This window comes from Theropithecus gelada, chromosome 7b (assembly GCF_003255815.1).
Source record: "Theropithecus gelada isolate Dixy chromosome 7b, Tgel_1.0, whole genome shotgun sequence".
NCBI classification, from domain to species: Eukaryota; Metazoa; Chordata; class Mammalia; order Primates; family Cercopithecidae; genus Theropithecus; species Theropithecus gelada.
The window spans coordinates 18,217,855-18,231,338 of record NC_037675.1 but is presented as its reverse complement, the minus strand read 5'-3'; the positions used below and the strand labels follow the sequence as shown (position 1 = coordinate 18,231,338).

At 40.7% G+C, this 13,484-nt stretch overlaps 1 protein-coding gene across 10 annotated transcripts in view; it reads right to left on the bottom strand.

The window, feature by feature from the left end:
• The window catches only part of MEF2A (myocyte enhancer factor 2A), a 161,860-nt gene extending 148,928 nt beyond the window's left edge, over nt 1-12,932 (bottom strand). For 8 of the 10 annotated variants that reach the window (XM_025391643.1, XM_025391635.1, XM_025391637.1 and 5 more), the window contains exon 1: nt 12,350-12,931. The gene's annotated coding sequence lies outside the window, so the exon portion shown is untranslated. Of the gene's footprint in view, nt 1-12,349 lie in introns of all 10 variants that reach the window. The other 2 variants (XM_025391645.1, XM_025391638.1) reach the window with 2 other exon arrangements.
• Nucleotides 12,933-13,484: the final 552 nt, after the last annotated feature.

The window sequence follows — 13,484 nt, the reverse complement described above, 5'->3', positions numbered from 1 at the left end:
ATTGATATTTGCTGAGACAAACTGCAGAAGGTATTGAAGAGTTCAGTACCATTCAATACAGTTTTCAAACATGCAAAACACTACATATTGTTTAGCAATATATATGCCATTTTAAAAACAAATCAATGAGAAAGGTAAATCTAAGTTTTAAGATAATGATTATCTCTGAAGAAGGAAAAAGGACAATGAGACAATGAGACTGAGAAATGTCCACTGCATTCTTTCTGCTAGTATTCATTACATTATTCACTAATTCTTTTTGTATGCTTGATATGTTTTATGATTTTTTAGCCACTACTGAGGGGCACATTAAGTATCTGGAATAATCAAATAGTATCCTGCTTTGTTTAGGAAAAAAGATTTTACTTTTGTGGGGGTTTTTTGCTTTTCTGTTCATTTGTTTTAACTTAAGATAATCTTATTGAGAATATAGCATTTATCATTTTTCATTTCTGTTTTCCAAGACCAAACATTAAATACCTTGAGGTCATCTAAAACAGGGTGCCCCACCTTAGACATGTCCTCAGGCTTTAGAGATAAATCCTCTCAGTTCCCTGACAATTTCATACCTTCCCTTCCACTTCTCTTCAAATACTCAATCCATGGCCTTGTCATTATCAGGAACTGTTCCACTCCTGATAGTAAATTCATATATCCCACTCTCTGCCTACACCTCTTTATTCTTCCTGAGCACTCTCTCACAAATAAACTCATCATCTTCTCTCAAATCTGCTCTTCCTTCTATGCTTCCCATTTCAGTAAACAGCCGATTCACTCACCTCACTGACCATTATTCCTCTTTTTCCTCTTTCACATTCAACATGCCCTCCATCACTGAGTCCTTTAATCCTACCTCCTAGATATCTCTCATGTCCACCTATTTCTTCAACCCTCCTCCCACCAACATAGTCCAAGCCACCTTACTCCTTTCAAATAATTTTTTATAAAGCTCTCCTAAAAATCCTCCCTGCCTACCAGTCTTAACTCTCTCCAAATAATCCTCCACGGTGAAACCAGCATTATCTTTTTAACTAGTTTCTTCCCAGGTTTAAGATCCTTCCATTTCCCCCAGGATAAAGTCATCCAAGAAATTCTTTTATTTATTTATTTATTTTTTTTGAGACTGAGTCTGGCTCTGTCATCAGGCTGGAGTGCAGTGGTGTGACCTTGGCTCACTGCAATCTCTACCTCCTGGGTTCAAGTGATTCTCTGGCCTCAGCCTCTAGAGTAGTTGGGACTACAGGCGCGCACCACCACACCCAGCTAATTTTTGCATTTTCAGTACAGACGGGGTTTTGCCATGTTGGCCAGGATGGTCTCGATCTCCTGACCTCATGATCCACCTGCCTCGGCCTCCCAAAGTGCTGGGATTACAGGCATGAACCACCACACCTGGCCAGTTCAAATTCTTTAACATAACTTAAGGGTTCTTTATAATCTAGTCCTTATTTCAGCCTCATCTTTCATTACTCTCTTGGTATCTGCCCTCCCTTGCTCTCCTGATTCAGACATACTATACTCTGACTTTCTCCAAAATAATCCAAGCTCTTGAAGTGTATCTCTTGTCCTTAAGACAGGCCTGGTAAACTCTACTTTCCTCTTCACAAGAGTAAGTCCTATTCACTCTTCAAGCCTCAACCTAGGCATCACTTCCTCTGGGCTTATTTTCCTGGCATTCCTGAAACTAGGTTAATTACCCTTGCAGATGTGTACTCTGCACTGTACACATCTATTATACGTCAAAATCAAGCACAAATCATATATGCCCACACTCCCCAAGACTGTGAAAGCCAAGCCTTGCTCACCGTTATTTCCACAGCACCCGGCCCAGTGGACTGTATTAATAAAGTAATGAAGTTACCAGTTATTTCAAACTGTGAAATAAATCGCCAAAATAACACAATAGTTACAAAGATTTTGAACTCAGTAACTCCTGGATCAGAAGCATAATATTCCTTCCACTATACTTTGATACTTAATCTCACTTTCATAAACAATTTAACATTAATTATATATACAGTGTGTAACACAGAGTTAAAAGGGATCTAGATATCATCTCATTGTATAATTAAAGTGATGCCCAGAAAGGTTATTTTACTTGTTAATGAACAAAACAGTATAACAGCAATGCCAAGATTAGGCATTTTGATGTTCATTAATTATATACTTTAATTTCAGGAATTAGGCTTTTAAATTTTTTAAGTTAAAACCTAAAGTTTATGTTTCTTCTAGAATAACAGTTATTAAAAACAAAATATATAAAATCAACACTTCATTTAAAAGAAACGTTTCCACAAAATTAACTAAAGTATTAAAACAAATATAAGAATATTTCATTATGGTGTAAGAGTAATAAAGATAATATTAGCTCATTATTATAATTATACATTATAAACAACAACCTTGTTCAAGACAAATCAACCACGCTCAAGACACTATGGAACATACTCAATGAATAAATAAAAGACATAAAACAGGATTCATACTCCTGTTTTAAAATATGTTTTGGAAAACAAGATGCAACCACTGCAGAATTAAATAGAAAAATTCGGTGAAAGTAGTTACTTAAATTGTTAACACTTTCAAAGAAAACAGTTTTCTCCTAGGAGTTTTGGGAATATAAAGAGAAATTACAAACTACTGCCCGAGGAATCAGCATAAATTCAAAATTTCTTAGCTTAATAAGCCAAAACGGCTCTGAAACAATGAAACTCCAATATCAATAGCATACCAGCTGCCTGGTTTCTGGTGTCTAAATACTCTTACCCAATAAAGGAAAACTTGAAATAATGTAAAGACTGATTGCAGGACAACAGCAGGAGATGACCATAAGATAAGCCTGGAATATCTTACTGGTCCAGAATGCAAGAAAGTGCTCAACAAATGATGGGAACATGTTAAAACAACCAATGAGTTAATGTGAAGAGGTTTCCACTAACCAAATGTGGGTTAATTTGGAACATCAAAATGAATACTGGCAGGTAATAGACAATAACCTACTTAATAAAAAAGAATCTATGATATATTGATATCAAAATGAATAGGACAAGGTCTTCTTTAAAACAGACTAGAATGCCCACTAATAAATGGAGAGGGAATGATGGTTAGAAAAACACTATTTTGCAATTCTGTGTAATAAGTAATTCAGGCAAGAGTAATCAATGAATGCTAAAACCATTCTGTAAGCGTTTGGAGGAGGAAATTTTCAGTCTCCAACAGATTACTGAGTAATAACAAGGGGGACTATGATACCTTTTGTAATAGAGAAAACTAGCAGGTAAAACCTTAACTAAGTGGTCCAAATAAACATCAACAACATAGTCAAAATGACACCATACTGCCTCATGATGTGATGCACTGAGAATACACCACCACTTACATGGGATTCCTGCCAAAAATGCAAACCCTGAATCTAATTACAAAGAAGCAACTGGACAATCCAAACCAATGTACATCCCACAAAACAAAGGGTCTGTACTCTACAAAACCCAAGAATTAAAAAGGCTGAAGAACTGTTTCAGATTAAACAATACAAGAGATATAATTAAGATACATTGTATAATATTGGAATGGGAAAAATATTAAAAGATATTATTGACACTACTGGAGAAATTTCAACACCAACTGTACATTAAACAATAAGATCAATATTAAATGTCTTGAATCTCCCATACTAATATAAGAATATGCCCTTATTAGGAGATACCAGTTGAAGCATTAAGGGGTAAGGGAACTTGATGTGTGCAACCTCCTCTCAAATGGTTCAACAATAAAAATAATTTTAATAGGCAGAGAACAAAAAAGAGAAAAAAAGGAGATGAGCAAAAAGATCTATTCTTGATATTACATAACACCAGATATGTTCAATGCTATTCCATGTGGTTTCCTTGTTGGAAATGTACACAGAGCATTAACATAGCATTTCCCTGTATATAACCTGAATTTAATCAGACCTGTGATGTTTTGCCACTGACTTTAACTAAATAAACTTGCATCATTGGCATACTCTAGACCAGGGTCCCCAACACCAGGGCCACAGACCGGTACAGTCCATGGCCTGTTAGGAATGGGGCCACACAGCAACAGGTGAGCAGCAGGCCAGCGAGTGAAGCTTCATATGTATTTATAGCCGCTCCCCATCACTTGCATTACCGCCTGAGCTCCACCTCCTGTCAGTCAGATCAACGGCAACACTCAACTCTCACAGAAGCACAAACTCCACTGCGAACCGCACATGCAAAGCATCTAGGTTGTGCACTCCTTATGAGACTCTAATGCCTGATGAGATCTTTAGTCACTGTCTCCCATCACCCGCAGATGGGACCCTCTAGTGGCAGGAAAACAAGCTCTGGGCTCCCACTGATTCTACATCATGGTGAGTTGTATAAGTATTTCATTATATATTACAATGCAATAATAATAGAAATAAAGTGTACAATAAATGTAATGTGCTTGAATCATTTTGAAACCATCCCCTCCCCCCACCATTTGTGGAAAAATTGTCTTCCACAAAAACAGTCCCTGGTGCCAAAAAGGCTGGGAATAGCTGCTCTAGGAAGAAGATGTAATCAAGGAGTTTCAAACTGTAAATAAAATAATAATCTCTGCTTCCAGACTTTGTACCCATTCTGCAAATATAAAAAGAGAGCAAGAATGACAAAGCAAATGTGGTATATGTTAACAACTGGTGAATCTAAGGCAGATATAAATGGGAGTTCATTGTACTATTCTTGTAACTTTTCCCTAGGTTTGATTTTTTTCCAAAATAAATTAAAAAAAAAAAAAGTCTGTCAACCCTAAAACTTTACTTTGTGGAAATTAAGCCATTTCTGAAAGAAAACAAAAACAAAACCTTAACCCCCATATTCTTCTCTCCCTTTCTCTTCATAATCCATATCATCAATTAGATTTAACACCATTAACAAAAAGGTTTTCAGGATCAAAATAAACATTTTGCCAAAGGAGTCCCCAATTTACAAATGGGATATGTTCCAAAAGCCTATTTGTAAGTCAGCTATTTAGAATGGGGAATGACTTTCACAATTACAAATGGTGGTTGGGTTCCTAATGTTGGCCACAAAAGTTCTTTGATGTATTTTCAGTAGCAATACAGCTGAATAAGTAATGTATTTCACGTATACTATGTTAATTTCCTTAAAGTTCCCCCCTCAACTTGGAGCTTTTCTGTAAACATATGAAATTAGCTGGATAAGCTACGGGGAAGGAATAGGGCCAGAAGGGATGTTGGCTAGTAAGGAATAACAGGGATATGCACTTCAAACTAGAAATACTTCCTTCAGACAAGATGGCTACTCAGTGCCCGGCAAGAAAGCAAAATAGAATCTGAGGAAATGCCCTTGCGCTCCACAGCTCTCGAATTCCTGCCCCTTAGAACGATAATGATAGTATGTTAATAGAAAACACATAAAGTAAGATTATAATCTGGAAAGTACCTTTATGATTTTTAAAGTGTGATTTGGGAAAACTGGTCTGTGGCTGGTTATTTCCGTTGATTAGGACAACTTCTACTCAATTCAACATTTACTGAGAATTCACTATATCTACTATGATAGGTTAGTTGGTAGATACTGAGCACACAAAAAGAGCTAGCTGGTCCTTGACATAGCAACTCAGCCTAATAGAAGAAACTGACATCAATTATAATATTCTAAATACCTAACAAGGGATTTACTCTAAAACAAACAGTGCATATATCATGGGCACACAAAAGCAAGACCAAAAAACTTTTGTCTAGGAGATTAAAACTGGTATCACAGATGACATTTGAGCCAAGACTTAAAGGATAAGTAGTTCAATAACTATTACTATGTGAGCAAGACAGCATTCCGATCATTGGCAAAAACATGAACAAAGATACAGAAGCATCAAATATCTACTATCTTCCAAGTGCCAGGCAGCATGCTAATGCCTGGGGATACAGCTAAGAATACGGTGAACAAGGCCTCTGCCTTCATGGAGTTTATATTCAGGTAATGGACAAATACCATAAATAAGCAATAACTAAGCAAACCAGGTATACACAAATTACAATTGTCTTGAAGGAAATAATCTGTGTAAGAGAGTAGAATAGTAGAGTGCAATATTAAATAGGATGGTCACATTAGGCCTCTGAGTGAGAAGTGAGATTTGGGCCAAGCTCCAAAGCGTTTGGCCAAGCCAGACATTTGAAGAATATCCCAAGGAGGGAGTACAAAAAGTGCAAAAGGCCCTAAAAGAAAGGGTGCATTTAAGAAACACTGAGAGGCCTTCGTGGCTGGCATCCAATGAATGAGGGGAAGAATGATGAGAAGGAGAAAGATCATTCAGGGCCATTTCGGCCACAGAATGGAGGACAGCCTTGATTTTGAGAGGAATGGGAAGTCACTGGAAGATTTTAAGCAGAAAAATGATATGATCCAATGTAGACTCTTAAAATGATTCTCAGGCTGCTGTGTGAAGAAAAAAAAAAACTTGTGTGGAGCAAGAAGAGAAATAAGCCCACTTAGAAAATTACTGCAGTATTTCATGCAAGAGAATGATGGCTTAAAATAAAGAGGTGGCAATGAAGACTAAGAGCAGTGGACTGCTCAAGATAAAGTGGGAAGGTACAACAGGACATGGGGATAGATTGGATTTAAGAGAAATGGAAAGAATCAAGAATAATATCGTAAGTTTTTGGCTTAGGTACTGCCATTTATGGATATAGGGAATGCCAGCAGAAACACCAGGGTTTAGAGGTAGGAAGAAGGCTAGGGGAGAGGGAAAATATAGCTATATTTTAGCTATATCATTTATATTATATCTGAGATTCCAACTAGACTTCCAAGTGAATATCAAACTCAAGAGAAGTCTGGGCTGGAGAAATAACAGTAGTAGTCATCAGCATGAAAACACATAGCCTTTTCAGATTAGCACTAATAGTTGGCTTTGACTAGGGCATAGAAACTGAAAGGTGATGGCTGAAAATGAGCCTCAAAAGATACAACGGAATCATATTATAAAGTGAGCCATGACTAATAGCAATAGCCGTAGCAGTAATGATAGTAATAGTAGGAGGAAAATTAATGCAGGTTATATACCAGGCACTACACTTTATAATACACACCTCATCTAATCCTCTCAAAAACCATATGAAATAATGTTATAATTACTATTTTATACACTAAGCCTCAAAAATCCTAAGAACTTGCCAAAGAACACAAAGTGTAAGTAGCTAAATAAGAACACAGTAGGTATTTTAACTTAGGATGGGAAGTCTGTTGTTGTTGTTGTTTTTTTTTTTTTTTGGAGACAGAGTCTCACTCCATCACCCAGGCTGGAGTGCAGTGGCGTGATCTCGGCTCACTGTAACCTCTGCCTCGTGGGTTCAAGCGATTCTCGTGCCTAAGCCTCCAGAGTGGCTGGGATTACAGGTGTGAGCCACTACGCCCAGCTAATTTTTGTATTTTTAGTAGAGACAGGGTTTCGCCATGTTGGCCAGGTTGGTCTCGAAGTCCCAACTTCAGGTGATCCGCACACCTCCACCTCCCAAAGTTCTGGGATTATAGGCATGAGCCACCACGCTCAGCCAGGAAGTCTGATTTTATAGGCCAATCTTCTATCCCTGACATTACTGCCTCTCTATTGATCTCATATGCCTTCAAAGTTTTTTTTTTTTCTTTAAGAAGAAATGACACATAGATCTGAATTCTAGAAATATAATTCCAATTTCTATGTAGAAGATGGACAGCTAAGGATGAGGATGAGAGGTCAAACAGGCTAATATAGTATTACTCAATGCAAGAGCAGCTTGTTTTATTAAGCCCAAAAGTTACAAGTTCTCTTACCAGGTCGAACGGGAAGCAGCCCTTTGTTCCAAGTGTCACAAATCATGCCTCAAATGAATCCAAGTCAACCTGCACATGCATGCTGCTGGTCACACAAGTAACGAAGTAAAAACGTCCAGCTCATGCAGTATAAACTTACTGATCACTGCTGAAAACATTTCTCAAGCATATAATTTTAATAATGGTGAGAATTTTTTAAGTCCATGTATTACAGTTTTTTGTTTTGTTTTTGCTTTCTATTTTTTCCTGTTTATTTTGTTTTTGAAGTTTATATTTTTGTGTAAGGAAATAAAATTAGTATTAATTCAAGACAACCACAAAAAGACATGCCCGGGTTGGTATTTACTAGACATTTGATTAATTAATATGTTTTTCGCCCATGTTTGGTCCTTTTATCAACACCACTTGTTAAAATAATGATGAAGTAAATTACCTGCCTTCATACACCAATGTTTAAATATGGTATTCCACCTCAAAAGGAGCTAATATTTTTAACTCATATGCTTATGATTTCATCTTAACTAAGATAATTAAAATATTAAATTCAGTAAACATCAATTAAATTCAGTAAATATAAATATTAATTATTAAAGTATAAATAAAGCCTCTATATAAAAATTTAGTACTTATTAAATAAGAACCAACCTATATCATGTGCTATGTGTAAGACTTACTAATTAACAAATGGATTTACACTCTTAATTATAATAAACCGGACACAAGGTCCATTTCTTATAAGGCACACAGATAGACTATACACAAAGAAAATCATTAATTTCACACCAAATAAAAGTATTTAAAAAATTACAGATTAACTGTTAAAGAAGTTACTTTAAAATATGAAAATAACCTTCAATATTAAAATATTTAAAAACTTTTCTTCAGTAGATAAAGCTATTTTAAAATACCTATTCAAGGTAGATTACAAAAGTATTCTTCTAATTTTAAATTTTAAATACCATATCTTAGAGACCACTCCCACAGACAATCCCTAAAAGACAGAATTCACTGAAGATTGGGAAACTATTTCTATTTAACTTGAATCTTTAGAAAAATATTTGGGGAGACTATGGAGATTAGAAACAAACTATGGTTGAAGATCAAAATTCTAATGTTTTAAAACAGCCAATCAAGTATTTTATGTATAATCTGACAATGAATTTAGGATGCTGGGATATTTTATCCAAAACAAATACATAAGCATTCTCTATTGATACACTATACGAAATCCTTTTGGTCACAAACACTAAACGTATAGGTACTGGACAGGGTACCTATATAATCTTCAGCCAGAAGGGATGCAGAGAGATCAAGCAACACACATTTTTGCACACTAAGCTTCAGGCAGTGCGCTAGAATTTTACACTCATTATCTCATTTAATTCCAACACGGGACAGGTAGTGTAATTCTATCTCATTTTACAGGAGATATCTCAACTAAGTCAGCAGTGGAGCTGGATCTGAATCAAGATCTGACTAGAGTCAAGCAGCCTTCCTTTACTGGGGCTTGCAAATCAGCATATGTTAGAGCATTCTCTTGCTTGAGGTTATCCAGCTTAAAGGGTGATCTGATTTTCACATTTACACTTATTATTTAAACATTAGCAGAGAAGGCACTCACTTCTCCATTTACTAAGAATCCACAGATTTTCTTTCTTATCTAGAAAAAAGAAATAGTGATCATTTTCGGTCCACAACCAGTTTTCTCATAGTGTCATTGCATAAAAAAAACTTCGGCTAGACTTTGAAACATTCATATGTACCATGAGTAACCGGTGCATGGTCTTATGACAAGACAGAATATTTGAAATCAGAAATGCCCCCAAATCCAGGCCCATTATCATGGTATATTACACCACATTCTTCTTGCCAGACTAAAAGCAGCAAAGGGAGGAAAAAAGATGGTTTTCCAAAACTGACAAGCATGCTACTTTTCAGTAACAAATTTGTTTACGGCTTCTTCCTCCTAAATCAGAACACAAATCTACTGCAAATATTTAACTAGACTATTTCAAACTCCAAAATCATATTCTAATAAACATTTCCATAATTACTTAACCAACCTCAGAATATAATTCAATACTCCTCTTTCTGGTAGGCAATTAATGGATGACACTACTATTGCTGGAATATTAATAAAATTAATATTAATCCACAATGTATTCTAGATGGAAAAGGCAAATTGTAATGAAATTGCTTTGAAAAACATAACATCACCATTTGAAACAACTCAACATTTTTAAGAGATTATTTCCAACTGCATTTACAAAAAAACAATCTTTGTCGCACATGCCCACATGAAAACAAACTCTAAGAATACAGAAGGAAATTGTTCTCAAACCATAATTCAACATGGTGACATTACAATTATTTCTGGGCCTCAATAAGCTATTTTCCTTCCACTGAACACCCCTCAGAATGTAACTTTTTAAAAAACTTTTGAAGGCAAGTAAAGAGTTAAGTGTAATTTTAACACTTCTGTTCTACTATGAAATAAAACCACAATTTTATATATAACCATAATGTGAATCAAAGGAAATAGGGAAGCAAATAACTGCGTTTAGAGAGGTCACCATTACTTCACAGTCACTGTTTTCACTAAGTAGCTACTGGAAGCATACTCTTCAACAAAATTGTTAATCTAGAGTCTACAATCATTCAAACCACCAGTTTTAGCTCTTCAGAGTACTTTTGATTATTATAACACCATTATCACAACTTTTTGCAACAATGCTCACTGAGAATTAAAATAAAGGTGATTCTATTGTCAATTAATGCATCACCATATGTAACAAATACTGATCTTAATGTTTTATGATAAACATACGTGTGTTTATGACATTTAATATAAACGAATCTAAATCGGCATCTGCTTTAGTGAAAACTTTTGAGTCCCTAAAAGTTGTAATTTACAGAAAAAGAAATAGAGACTGAGCTCTCCAAAAAATTCACACACCAAAAAAAAATTGTACATACAAAAGCCATAAAGGCACAATACAGTTATTTTTATCCTCACTTCCTAAATTCATATTAAAAGAAATGTCATTTTTGTATGTTTAAAAAAGAACTATTTTGTTTACCTTTTCCACAGACTGTTCAAGAACTGCCAAGGTACCACAGATTTTAAAACTGACAACTAGAGTACTTAGCAGTTGCCAAAACAACACAGCTGGATTCTTAAAGGGAAAGTACTCTTGGGTAATGTACACCTAATTACAGCTTTAGAGAACCTCCTCTTCATATAGTAATAGATGACACAAGACACAAGGGAAACATACTGTGCTAAAAACCCGAAAAAAAGTTAGACAATGTTTGTTTAAAAATACATATGCTATTGTTAACACATCACGGCAGGCCTTTCTAACAGGGCATTTATTGGAAGCCCAATCTCACTGTAAACTAAAACGCAGGTTAACACTACATTACAGTCAAGCTACACACGGTTCCCTGTTGGACCATAACAGGAGGCTCGCTTCACAGCTCAGGAATCTATTTCAGATGTGAGCAACAATTCTACAGTTACACTTTTAAAGAAAAACTGTTTTCTTATTCAGGATTGCTCACCTTTTCCAAACTTGTTTGCGCTATCTCACTTACTTTAAGAAACCTCACTGCTCAAAGGCATGAAATCAAGCCAAAAAGCAAAGTTTCTAACACAAAAAATCTTTCTGCGTGCTGCGATCTACCTGAATGGCAGGGGGCAGCCAGCGGTTCCCTGTGCAGCCCCTCTGTCCCCGCGACGTCTCCCTGCACGATCTGGCGTCCGCAAGCGCAGGTGTCCGCCGCAAACAGCGACACCGCCACTGACATCTACACACTCACAGAATTCGTACCTAAGCGTTCCGCCCCGTTAGACCAATCTTCTCCCAAAGCAGAAGTGGGGGAACTTCTTCAAGTCCAACAGGGAAGAAGGCCCCCCGCACTTGGGGCTAATCCCTTCAGAGAGACCCCCGGACTTGGAGGGAAAAGGGGAAGGAAAGGGCCCTCGGGGCGCACTGCCCCGGAGAAGCTCCGGGGGCCCCAGAGAACTCCTTCAACTTTCAAGGAGGCGACGTCCACCACCGCCCCCCGGCCCCAAGCGGTGCGCGCCCGGGGAGGCTGCTTGCCACCAGCCCGCGCCGCTGAGCTGCCCTCGGCCCGCCCAGCCGAGCCCCATCCAGCCGCCCAGCCGAGCCCCATCCAGCCCCCCGGCCCGCCCTCGGGGCACCCCGCCCCCACCTCCCCGGGCGCCTAGCTCCTCAGCGCCGACCCCGACCCGACCACCCCTCGCCGCCTCCCAGCACCCTACCCGCCCTGCCGACGCGCGGCCGCGATCCTGGCCCCCTCCAAGCCGGACACGGCCTTGTCCAGGGGTCCCCGGAGCCCCGCGGGCGACCCTCTCTGCCGCGCCGTCCCCCACCCCAGCACCCCCACCCCAACCCCTACTCGGCCCCCTAAGCGAGACACGGCCCCCTAAGCGAGACACCGCCCCCCTCCAGGACTGCCGGCGCCGCGGACCAAGCCCCGCTGCCCGCGGCCCTCACCGTGTCTCTGGATTAGCTGGCGGGCGCGCACACGCCGCAGCCCGGGCCCGCCACCAGCGCTCCGCGCCGCCCGGAGCCGCCTCTTTCAGCCCGGGACTCGCCGGGATATCCGCGCACGGATCCCCACACCGGGGCTATTTTTAGGAGACAGGCCCCGGCCAGACCGGAACTCGTTCTGTGCTGCGCTTGCGCACTACGGCCTCTGCTTCGGTGTCCCTCCGCCAGCCCTGTCTTCCCCTCCCTCCTGGGTTGCCTTCCTCGCTTCTCCCGATCAGTTTCTTTTCAGGGCTGAATTATCCTCTCGGTGGATTCTAGAGTAGCTGGAATAGGAAAGACAACGGTAGGGCAAAGAGAGTCACAGTGCTTGGAAGCGGGCGCTATTCCACAAGGACGTGGGGGCGGACTATGTTTTTCCGGGTGGGTGAGGAGACGATCACCCGGCACAGGAAGGAGATGACGGCGGCTTGGCGCCGGGGCCGCGGGTTGGAGCTCCCTTCCCTCTGAAGGACCGTGTTCTCCTGAAAGGGATACTGGTCACTTGATGAGGGCCCGGGCGCCTCCCAGGGCGGGGCGGCCAGGCGGCGTCGCGCCCTGCCGCCCCCGCTCAGCCGCCGCCGCCTCCCTGACCGACCCGCGGGAGCCCAAGCCGGGAGCGGCCCGGTGACGCGGCGCGTGGCAAATCGCCGCGCGTGGCCCGCAGGGCGGCCAACCCGGGCGGCGGGGCGGTGAGGCTGCGTAGCGGAGCGGGGCGGGGCGGGGCGGGGCGGGGTTCGCGGGGGCGGGGCGCGAGGCCGGCGGCCGCCCAGAGTCCGGGACCAGGCGGGTCCCTGGGCCAGCCCCCTCCCTCCCTCCCTCGAGGCGCTCTCGACCTCCCCAGACGTTGGCTACCCACGCCCGCATTGTGGTCAGGGCCGCACCTGTGCTCGCCCCGGGGCATGGGCAGGTCACCCTCAGGAGCAAGCACAAGGGGACCCTCGGACCCGGGCCCGGAGAGAATGGGACTTGAAGGAATCTCGAGGGCGAGAAGGCCCTTTCAGACAGGCCAGCCGAGCTCCGCAGGTCCCAGGACAGTAGCAACCTCCTTGTTGTGACTTAATAATTGCTAGGATGCCTGGGGCGGTAAACTGTGATGGAC